The sequence below is a fragment of the Colossoma macropomum genome, unplaced genomic scaffold (assembly GCF_904425465.1).
Source record: "Colossoma macropomum unplaced genomic scaffold, Colossoma_macropomum, whole genome shotgun sequence".
Taxonomy (NCBI): Eukaryota; Metazoa; Chordata; class Actinopteri; order Characiformes; family Serrasalmidae; genus Colossoma; species Colossoma macropomum.
In genome coordinates this window covers 59481-71372 of record NW_023494919.1, presented here as the reverse complement: position 1 = coordinate 71372, position 11892 = coordinate 59481, and the positions used below count along the sequence as shown (strand labels likewise).

Sequence of the window (11892 nt, the reverse complement as noted above, 5' to 3'; positions counted from 1 at the left end):
AGATCAGGATTTTGCTTTCATGATGTTTTTACTACATTTAAACAGTCAGTGCTCACCATGCTGGGACATGATGTCTGTCAGTTCCTTCTGTGGCTGTACAGAAGCTTCTAAACACCTTCTTTAAAAATGTACATAAGAGTTTAAGACAGATTGGGCTGTTAAGCAGCTTGAATAGGTGAACTAAACAGTAACATCAATATCAGAGAAATGAAGAGCTTTTTAAATATAACATCATTGACGTACATAGAATGTAGTTTTTGTCTGTCAGAAACTGAAGACTTTCAGTCATGATGTTCAGTTTCAGATGATACTTCCTCACTACTGAAGGTCACTGAAATGTAGGGCTGCCCTGTTTGCCCTGTGGACGTCTTAGCTTTGACTAAGGATCTGAAAATGGTGCCTCTAGACTTAAACTGGACTGGATCAGGCAAATAAACCATATTCTATTTTTCCATAACATCTTATTTTATCACATCACTTCTACTATGCCAGATTCCTGTGCTTATCTTTATTATGAATGATATTCATGTCATGTAGAGTTTAATTCCAGCATCATTTGTGCCATTAGAAATATTTAATCACAGTAAAATTTGATGCACTTATTGTTGGACTGTTCAACTTTAATTCTTCCACAGTTCATGTTTCATTAAACACAGACTGATTCTGACCATGTAGTGTATTTCTGTGTTTTATGATCTTGATGAAACCTTTACTCACAGTAAGTGTGTTAGAGGTAATGAGATCCAAAAAGAAATATAGTTTTATTACAGCCTGTAAAATATTTATTTAATCAGGGTTTATAAGGAAATAATAAGTAATTATATTAAAGTCTTATTTTTTACCATAAATAATGATAGAACAATGTTTTTTAGTGTCGTCTTAATGATTAATCTTGTCAGAAAAAGTTTTTTTTACACTTTTTCCCCACTGTGTGTTCAGTTTCATTACTACACCTATCTTTCCCTGAAGTAACTGTGCACTGAGACCCTCTGTGTGACCCTCTGTGTTGTTTTTAAGAAATTAAAATTATTTTAAAATATAAATCTGTTGTTGATAATAAGCTGATGTGGTGATTATGTGCAGATCAGATTTAGATTTGAAATATAAGAAGGTGGATCAGATCATAAATCAGCTGAAAGGACGTCTTTCACCCTCAGTAGAAAATACACAAAACCTTCAGATAAAACAAAAATGCAGTGAATTACAGAAACATCCATAAATCTGTTTCACATCTGTGGAATAAAATTAATCTTTTTTCTGTTTATTTGAGTTCAGCTCCTCACTGCTTCTTGTAAAGGCTTGGTCTGGGGTTGGGTTGTCTGTTATACTGATTTTGGCCAGTAGAGGGAGGCACAGAGTGTCTCCTTAGTAATAAATGACGAGCAGCATCACCTGAGCCTGCTCTTACTTAAGGGCAACTCTCAGTCAGCTTGGTGAGCGACTGCACTCAATCCTGAATTGAGTCTGTCCACCTGCCACAGTCGTCCTGCACAGTAGAAGATGAGGGTTTGATTCCACCTCAGGCCTGTTGACCTGTTACAACTTCTAAAATCAATCTTCAAATAAGATCTATTGATCACTGCATTAATCAGATCCACTTACATTCTGAAAACGCTGATGGAAAGATCTGTTAAAGTGCTGCTGTGTAGGAACACAAGAGAGACGTGTAAGTTGTTTAGTCTGAAAGGTGGGATTGAAGGAATTTGTAAGTTGCTTAATGTGAAGAGGAGAACATCTATTATCTGACCTGTAAAAGTTGCAGCACTTTTACACTCAGCACTGGGACTCTGACACACTGACAGTCAGCTCAGGATATTAAACTCACATCCTGGAGGGCAGCAGCACTAAAGTGAAACCAGACCCCAGCTGAACACAAACAAGCAGTTTAACCAGTAAAACAGTCAGAGAGAGAGAGAGAGAGAGAGAGAGAGAGAGAGAGAGGGGGGTGAAACTCAGATTTGCATTAACAGGCCTGAGTCGTCCACTTTCTCCCAGAATAGAGCAGCACTTTCAGCAGATGTTCATCTTCCCTCTCTCACCTCTGAGCTGTCCACTGTCCAGCTGACCAGCGCCCCCTGTGGAGAGTATCCAGACAGCAGGCAGAGCAGTGAGGCTGACCCTTCAGACAGCTGCAGAGAGGAGGGAGGGAGCAGAGACACAGAGGGCTTCACTGTGGAACCAGCTGGAGACGAGAAACAACAGCACACATGATTAAACACAAACAATTAAACATATTTACTAGTTATTCTTTATGAAGCTCTCTGAGTGTAATTTTTATTTATTTAGTAAAATCAGTTCAGCCCATGTTCTGTTCTCATATAGTTCAAATGAACAGACTTTGTTACCTAAAACAGTATTTATATAAGTTGTAAGTCACAACAGTTTTGTACCTTAAATTAATAGAAGTGAAAATTAATAGATAATCATTTTGTTGACTTCATAGAGGATAATTAAACCCAGCATAGTCTAACGTTATGTTGTAAGCCAGAGTTTACGGATTATATTAAAAAGTAAAGTACTTAGTAAAGTACTTTACTTTTTAATATAATCCGTTTTTAATCATAAAAAGCAGCTGATTGCAGAATAAAGACACAGATTGAGAGTCATTATACAGATTTCATACTGTTTTCCTTTCCTTGGATTTCTCATCAACAAAACAAAATAGAGAAAAATAAAACTTTTCTTCATTAATAAATTAACAATTAATAAATATATATCAATCACTTTTTGTATTTTTTCAGAACAAAACAAGTTGTGGTATTTAATAGTTAACTGCATACTTAATAAAAGTTTAAATCAACGTTCTAGAGAATGAAAAATATGATATGGTCTGTATTGTCTTGACAGTTTACAGTGGAGATGCTTACTAGAGTCATTTCCATAGAGAGAGCTGACTTTGCATTATCAGCACATGCTTCAGTGCTCTGGGAGAGTTTATAGTCCTGTGAGTTTAACACTTCATGACTGAGAGCTGCTGCCCCACAAACTTCACCCACAGCAGACATGACTTTGACCACCATCTTCATCTGGACTCTGATCTTCTGGACTCTGGTAAACTGGTAATTTTTGACTACCTATGGGAAACATTTTTTTTTTTAATGAATAATGAATCATTTAATATTAACTATTTTATTTTACTTAGAATCCAGAGGTCAGGCGACTGTGACTCAGACTCCTGCAGTGAAATCTGCTCTTCCAGGAGAAACAGTCACTATCAGCTGTAGAACCAGCCCTGCAGTGTACAGTAACTATTTCTCCTGGTACCTGCAGAAACCTGGAGAAGCTTCTAAACTCCTGATCTACACGACTAGCAGCTTACAGTCAGGATCTCCAGCTCGTTTCAGTGGCAGTGGATCTGGATCTGACTTCACTCTGACCATCAGTGGAGTCCAGACTGAAGATGATGGAGATTATTACATTTTACAGTTTACATTTTATCAGTAGTATCTGGTGGTTCACACAGTGATACAGAGCCGTACAAAAAGCTGTGAGAGTCAGAGACACAGAGGCTGCACTGCTGCAGCTGAGACCTACTGCAGGTGCTGAGGGGGAGGATGTGATACAGCACAATCACACACTCTGTGGAGGAGAGGAAACACACCACACTAACACACAACTCAACACACACATCTATAAATAAGCACAAAGCAATAATGCACACAGCATTTCAGCTCCACTTCTATGAGAGGAGTAGTTTAGTGGAGCTGGAGCTCATTCTAGTCCTCCTGTTCATGTTAATTTACTAACTCAGGTTTAGAGTTTATTCACTTATTTTAGGGGATTTCCTAAAAGATCTACATTCATGTATCTCATTTTCACTGATCATGGTTCCATATTGTTCACACGTGCAGGTACGCTGGCCCATTCTGCCCTCTCCTTGTCCCCTCTCCATCTCCCAGTTCCAGCCACAAAATATGAAAAGTGCCATAGAGACCCCCTGATTATGCTGTGGGTTTATGTTATACATTTCATGAACCTCTTCCGTGACACACATCAAACTCATTAATGAATGTAGCCTTTTATACTGACTGCATGTGTCTATTTTCTGCCTGTTGTGAGCATCATGCCACTAGAAGCATGCACAGAATACCATCACGGTGCTTTTCATTCATTAAAACACATATAATGTTATAATATATTATAATATTAATATTATTATTAAGTCTACCATACAGAGAGGTGGTAGGGAGGTACCTGATAATGTATTCAAGATGCTTTAGTGTCATTGCATATGGTACAATGAAACTGGGTAGCAATCCGGTGCATAAACAAAAAAAGATTAAACTAGGAATAAAGCAAATAAATGTGGGCTAAAGTAAAATATAAAATGCAAGACATTAAACGAAAGACTATATAATTTGAAATTACGTAAAAAAATAAAAAATTTAAATAATTTAAAATAAAATCGTAGAAGTAAAATAAGTAAAATAAAGAGAGTGGATATAAAAGAATTTAGCAGCTAATTTAATAATAAATATAAAGTGCAGATGAATATAAACATCTTTTAATATCCCTTGAGTATGATTTGAAAAGGTGCTGGTAGACACTCTGTTCTTGTGTTGTTGACGCCTGGATGGCAGTGTGCAATCTCAACATTGCGCAGTGTTCAGTTCTCTTGTTGCACTGGGGTAGAAGCTGTTCTTAAGTCTGCTTGTCCGTGATGTGATGGACCTGTAGCGTCTGCCTGATAGTAACAGGTCAAACAGTTGATGACCAGGATAAGATGGATTTTCAAGGATGTTAGCTGCCCTGCTGAGGCAGCAGGACCTGAAGACCTCCTCCAAGGAGGCCACCGAGCAGCCGATGATCTTCTGGGCTGTGCTGATGACTCTCTGAAGGGCTCTGCTGTCCGCTGCTGGTGTACCATGTGGAGATGCCATATGTAAGTGTGCTTTCAATGGAGCAGCGGCAGTAAGACAACAGAAGTTTTTCTTGCAGGTTGTTTTTTCTTAGAAAGTAGAGTCGCTGCTGTATCTTTTTAACTAATGCTGTGGTGTCGGTGGTCCAGAAGAGATCTTCAGCAATGTGTGTGCCCAGGTACCCTTTCCACACAGTCCCCATTGTGTAATGGGTCTGGTTTTGTGAAGTTCTTTCTGAAATCTGCCTGGGATGAGTGTGTTAAAGGCAGAGTTAAAGTCTATGAAAAGCATCCTTACATAGGTCCCCTGGTGTTCAAGGTGGGTCAGTGCTGTGTGTAGAGCGGTGGCGATAGTGCCTTCCGTGGACCTGTTTACTCTGTAGGTGAACTGGTGTGGGTTAAGCTTGGTGGGAGGCTGGCTTTAATGTGCTGCAGGACCAGCCTCTCAAAGCACTTCATTATGACAGTGCGATCGGATGGTAGTCATGGAGGTAACTGATAACTGGCAGATTTCAGACAAGGTGGAATGATAGATTTAGACAAGGATAGATTGAAGACTCTTGTGAAGACCATAGAGAGCTGGTCTGCACATTCCTTCAATACCCTTCTTTTTACACCATCAGGGCCAGCAGCTTTCTTCGGGTTAACAGTTTTGAACATGCGTCTCACCTCATTCTCCTGTACTGTCAGGGTGTGATTGTTGGGAGCTGGTGGCAGGACTCCACACGTGTCAGCTCGAAGCGACTAAAGAAACAATTAAGCTCCTCTGCCAGTGAGGCATCTCCTTTGGTGGTTGTGTGGTTGCTGGTCTTATGATTTGTGATGTGCTGTATACCCTGCCACACCCACCTTGGGTCATTGTTGGTGAAGTGATCCTCACTTTTCCTCTTGTAGTCTGCTTTGGCCTCCCTAATGCCTTTCTTCAGGTTGGTCCTGGGAGTGCAGTATAAGGCTTTGTCCCCAGACCTGAAGGCAGTGTTGCGGTCTTTGAGAAGTATTTTGACCTCCTCTCCAGGGCTTCTGGTTTGGGTACACCCAGATGTATTTTTGGACTGTGACATTGTCCACGCAGTTCCACATGTAGCAGAGTACAGCTGATGTGTACTCCTCTAAGTCTTGGTCTTCAAAGATGTCCTAATTTGTTCTTTCAAAGCAGAATCTTGAATTGGATCCACAATTGGAATTGTGGAGGCCACACTGACCATGCAGATCTGAAGAGGACAGAAACTAGTGAAATGGTTCTACAGATTGATGGAGAATGTGTTGTGTTTGGTGCTAAGTAGAACATTTTTTATGGTTCTATATAGAACCAAAAAGTGTTCTGCTATTGTTACAATGTCAAGCTTATAACAGTACAAGAACCCTTTTTGGTGCTATATAGAACCCTTTTTAAAATGTTCTATACAGAACTACTGCCTTTACAAAAGAACCCTTGAAGAACCATCTTTTTAAGTGTGTCCAAGCTCTTTCTCATATTCACCTTTTCCTGCTGCTGTTTTCCTGCTGTCTCTTTCTGGCACTCCTTAAAAAAATGTCTAATGTCTCTTCTTTTTTCTTTTTTAATGTCTCTTCTTTTTTCGCGATCTTCTTATTCAAACTCCCTATTCCACCTTAAATGGCTTAAATGGTGCAGGTATATAGGTAAAAAGGTATAGCTCCAGGAGGCTGCTGGGGGGGGTGGGGGGGGGCTAAGGTGGGATGTTGTGGGCTGTGTCCCCCTGCTGGACAGTCTGCCTGACAGACTCCATGATGGATCTCCAGCTGCTGTGTTCAGGAGAAACACCAGAGCACACATCCACTCACACCACCCTTCTTTTCTTTAATAAATAATTAAATCAGTAGATTGAAAACTGGATGAGAGAGATTGTAGTTTCTTTTTCTTTAAGATTTAATTGAGATTTTAATGGATTACAAACAACATAGAAAACAGAGAGTTAATGAAGCTCAACTGTGAGTTTAAATAGACCCAAAATCTGTATCTTTAAATAAGTGTTGATTCTTCTCAGCCTTTCAGTTCTGAGTGTTTGTTACAGCGGTCTAGTTCAGAGCTCCAATTATTAGAAAAGACTACAGGATCTAATATTAGAGACAGAGTGTGTATAAAATATCATCTGTAACACAGAGATGATGAGACGGTCTGAGCAGATCAGTGTGTTGTGTTGAGTGAATAGTGTGTCAGTGTGTGTCAGAGTGTGTGATTGTGCTGTATCACATCCTCCCCCTCAGCACCTGCAGTAGGTCTCAGCTGCAGCAGTGCAGCCTCTGTGTCTCTGACTCTCACAGCTTTTTGTACGGCTCTGTATCACTGTGGACGTACCGTTACCATGACGATTCTGACAGTAATGATCTCCTGAACTTCAGCCTGGACTCTACTGATGGTCAGAGTGAAGTCAGATCCAGATCCACTGACACTGAAACCAGCTGGAACGCTTGACTGTAACGTTTCTACATCCGTAATCAGGAGTTTAGAAGCTTCTCCAGGTTTCTGCTGAAACCAGGACAGATGTTAATTTCCTTTAGTCTTCACATTCACTGCAGGGCTGGTTCTACAGTTCAGAGTGACTGTTTCTCCTGGAAGAGCAGATTTCACTGCTGGATTCACCATTACAGTCACCTGACCTCTGGATTCTGAAGAAATAAATAATTTTGAAAAATAACCGTGTATGAAGCTTTAATTTATAATCATGAAGTAGATTTCATTGTGAATCAGTGGTTCTTCAGTTCTGGGAAACTGCTGCCCTGTGTAACGTCAACTCTTCTCTTCAGTGACTCTCCTGATCCAGCTCATCAGATCATTATTAAACCCTTTCTGAGCTGGATCAGGTCTGACGAGGCTGGGAATAGTTTACCACTGTGTCAAGTTTTCTTTATTTGTGGATATTGGCTCTCATTGTGGTTCACTGGAGTCCCAGAGCCTCAGCCATGGCTTTATAACCATTAGATTTTAACCAGTAGATTTCAATGACATTGTTTTGCATCTGTATTTGAATCTCTTTAGAACGTGGCATCATGTGCTGCAAGACCTTCTAGCTGCTTCAAATTTCCAGACAGGTTCTATTTAAAAATACAACTTCGATTGGTTTTCTTAGCTCCCATTAACCTGAACTTAGGTTAACAACTGAACTCATGAGTTAGCCGTAGAAACAACATAAGGAATTCAACTCACCGGATTTCTCATGTTCAGTGGAATAATTCAGAAGTATGTTCGAAAGCTTGATGAAATAGAAAGGGTACTCTTCACTTCAGGTGCATAACTAACTCAAAAATGTACAAATTACTCCAGTATTTCACAGTTAAACATTGTTTTCTTTCCAGTTAACTCAACAGCCGTTTCTTAGCACGTTGTTGGAAAATGGAGGCTCTCTCGTCCTTCAGTGGAGCCTCGTATTTCTTAGCTGGTGACCCAAGAGCACACTGGTAATCAAATTCATTAAGAGTATTTATTGCTGTATTAAATCCTTCAAGTAGGACTTGATCGCTATGTAGAAGTTCCGGGAAGCCGTAATGAACTACAAAGTGTTCCCATAAACACTTAGCTACAGTGGTAGCCTTTTGATCCTTGGTTGGTACAGCCACAGCATATTTTGTGAAATGATCCGTTATTACAAAAACGTCTTTAGTATTATGATCATCAGGCTCCAAAGACAAGAAATCCATACAAATTAATTCCATTGGCCTGGTAGTCCGAATATTGACTAACGGTGCTGCTTTTTCTGGTTGAGTTTTTCGCCGGACACAGCGCCCACATTCTTAATGTTCTGCTCAACATCTGCCATCATCCTTGGCCAATAAAACCTGACTAAATCAAGTGTACAATCAAATCCCATATGTCCCATATCATCATGAAGGGATTTCAGAACTGTAGACTTCAAGGACTCAGGCATTACCAAGTGAGAGACTATCTGATCATCACACTGTCGCTTGCAGAAGAGGAGACCATCCTTCAATTCTAATCGATTCCACTCTTTCAGCATGAGCTTGAGGTTGAGACAAATGCCTTTCAGATTACGTGGGGGTGGTTCTTTAGCATTCATCTGGGCTAAGACCTTGCTTATAACGGGATCAGAACTCTGTTGCTGCATCAATTTGGCTGCACCATGAATCGGAACTGTGCGGCGCCCATCACTTTGCTCCTCCGCCTCAAAGATGGTTGGCACTCCTTCTGATTGGAGAGATAATGATTCAACCAGGACAAGAGAGGGAGAATCTTTACTGGCATTGATGTCTCTGGCACACAGCAGGGACAACATCAGAACTGAGAAATCTGGAATCATCACAGGACTCTCAAAGACAAAGGGAAATGAACTGGCTGATACGCTCACTCTCTCCTTGTGATTCAGTGTCATTACACAAGGGACTACGAGGGCGTCTAGACAGCCCATCTTCATCCAGATTTTCTTTACCAGCTCTATACTTAATGCTGAAAGTGAAAGTAGACAATGCATCTAACCAGCGATAGCGAACTTGGCAGAGGTGAGAATATAGCTAAGTGGGTTGTTGTCGGTTACCACTTCAAAAGTACTACCATACAGGTAGTCATGAAACTTATCAACAATGGCTCATTTTAGGGCTAGGAATTCAAATTTGTGGGCTGGGTACCTAGACTCACTGTGGGATAGACCTTGACTTGCATAAGCAATAACCCGGTTCTTTCCATCTTATATATAATGCAGCTCCAAGTCCAGTTGTGCTGGCATCCGTGTGCAGCATGTAAGGTGACTTGGGGTCTGCAAAACATAATACTGGAGCTGTTATTAGCTTCTCTATGATGGTGTCAAAGGCTTGTTGACATGTTGGGGTTCATCAATCTGCAAAGGGCTCTTTCGAGTTGTAATGTCTGGACTTACTGTCATTTTAGTCCCTTTCCTGAGAGGAGGATAGCCTGCTGTTGGGTCATTTAGCAGCTTCACAATTTTAGAATAGTCTTTTACAAAACGCCTATAATAACCTGAAAATAGCCTTTCAGGTTTTGGGGCTTTGGCCAGGTTTTCAGGGCACAAATCTTTTCAGAATCAGTCTAGACTCCTTCTCGGGACACGACATGCCCAAGGTACTGCACCGATGTCTGGAAGAAAGTACATTTCTGAGGGAATAATTTGAGGCCATATTCTCTGAGGCGAGTGAGTACATGCAAGAGCCTTGCTTCATGTTCCTCCAGGGTCTGTGAACTTAGGCCTTCACTCTCAGTACTGTTTGTCTGACTAGTTGATGTGCTACCACACTGAACTGCGTGTGAGGAAATGTCTTCTTTCTCTGAGCTCATAAGGACCTGCTGAGGGACACTGAGCTAACAATGATACAGCGAGTAGGTAAAGTTATATCTCGGTCAGTTTCATTTTGCATTGTAACAAGGATTTTGTGTGGATGCTGCCTTGGCAAAGTTACCAGATAAGAGTCAACAAAGATTCCACCAGGCATGACTGAAGTGCTTGGCTGCTCTAGTAGGGCCCATTCCAAAGCAATGACAGAAGTCAAATCAAATCAAATCAAATCAAATCAAATCAGATTTATTGTCACATCACAAGAGTACAGGGACACAGGTGAGTGAAAAACTTGAGTGCGAGTTCCACAAATTATGCAGAGAACAGTATTTACACATAGATAAACAAAACTATAGATAGGATAGAAGAATAGATAAAACCAATTTAACTAAAATATATACATATAATCTTACACAATAACTTAAAAATAATAATATTGCACCGAGACATATAATATTGCACTGGGAATGTAGGGTGGGTGTAATCAACTATATACTATATATAGTAATGGATATTACAATGCTATGTGGATGTGCAAATAATCACGCTAGGTGTGGAGGTAGAAGATGGTACAGTAGGTGGCAGAGTATTTAGTAAAGTGCAAGGTACAGGAAGTTAAGTGGAAGCGCAGGGGGAGAGTATTGTCTTTGGATAGGTGACATTAACAAAGCCTTCAATAAGACTCTTCTGGCCTGCAGGAATAACTTCAGGCTGTTTACTCTTCAGCCTTAAAAGACCAATCTTCTCACTTTTCATTTGCTTACTTCTCAGCTTCAGAGTTTTCAGAATCTGACTATAACCATAGACAGATGTATTGTCAGGGGAAATTTCCTGTTCAGTTAAAGCAGTACCACGGCTTGGGTCTCTGCCTATTGCTTTTTCCTGTGCTCAGCTGTGACTGATTGTTACTAGCATCTTTTGGTTTGCTTTTTTTTCTCTTGGCTTTTGCTCACCTTATTCATCACTTGAGCTGGAGGTGGTTTCTCAGAAGCTTTAAGGCCGGCTAATTGAGCTTGAAGGTCTGCAATTTGCTTCTTCATCATTTTAGTTTCTGAAGACAGCTCTTCAGATTCAGCCAAAAGTGCCTGGGACCCATTCAAACTTCCCTCAGAATCATACACCGCTTGAAAGTGACTGTGGACTTGTGGTCTTGGGAATGCCAAGATGATGCTTCATACGATACTTTGAAGCTTCATACTGATTTCGAAGCTTCTTTGTCTTCTTCTGTGCAGAGAAGCAACAGAAACTCAGGAAATGAAGGGGGCCTCAGCAGAACTGCTTCAACAACTGGCTGTCAAAATCTCAGCAAGCTCTCAACAATTCTGCAAACAGCTTGTTGGTTGGAGAGACCAGGATCAGCAAGATAAAATTCAATATTGCTTCGCCATATGTCGTAATCAACCTCATGACCTGGGCACGGGGACCTGCCTGAGAATGGTCGCAGCTTAGCACCAGAATGTGATGGAGAGACTATTTCACTACGTTTTACAATGTGCTCCACCACCACCCGTTGCACTTCTGGACTGCAGAGTTGATCAGGAGGTAGTGTGTAAGTAGGATTCTTCTTGTGAAATCCCGCCCTAGGCTCAGGGGACACCGCGTTGGTGCGCATATCATTAGGTTCCGCAGAAGAAAATGGGGCAGCATTCAAAAAAGCATGATCATCTGCAGCAGGAGCTTCCCCTGCTGTAGGTGAAGCACAACAATCATCTTTATCTGTTCCTACAGGAGTTCTTTCGCACTGGATTGACTTCTGAATTTTCTCAAGTTCGG

At 40.8% G+C, this 11892-nt stretch overlaps 1 pseudogene; it reads right to left on the bottom strand.

Annotated features, from left to right (window-relative positions):
• Positions 1–2021: 2021 nt before the first annotated feature.
• Positions 2022–8634, bottom strand: LOC118800590 (annotated as a pseudogene).
• Positions 8635–11892: the final 3258 nt, after the last annotated feature.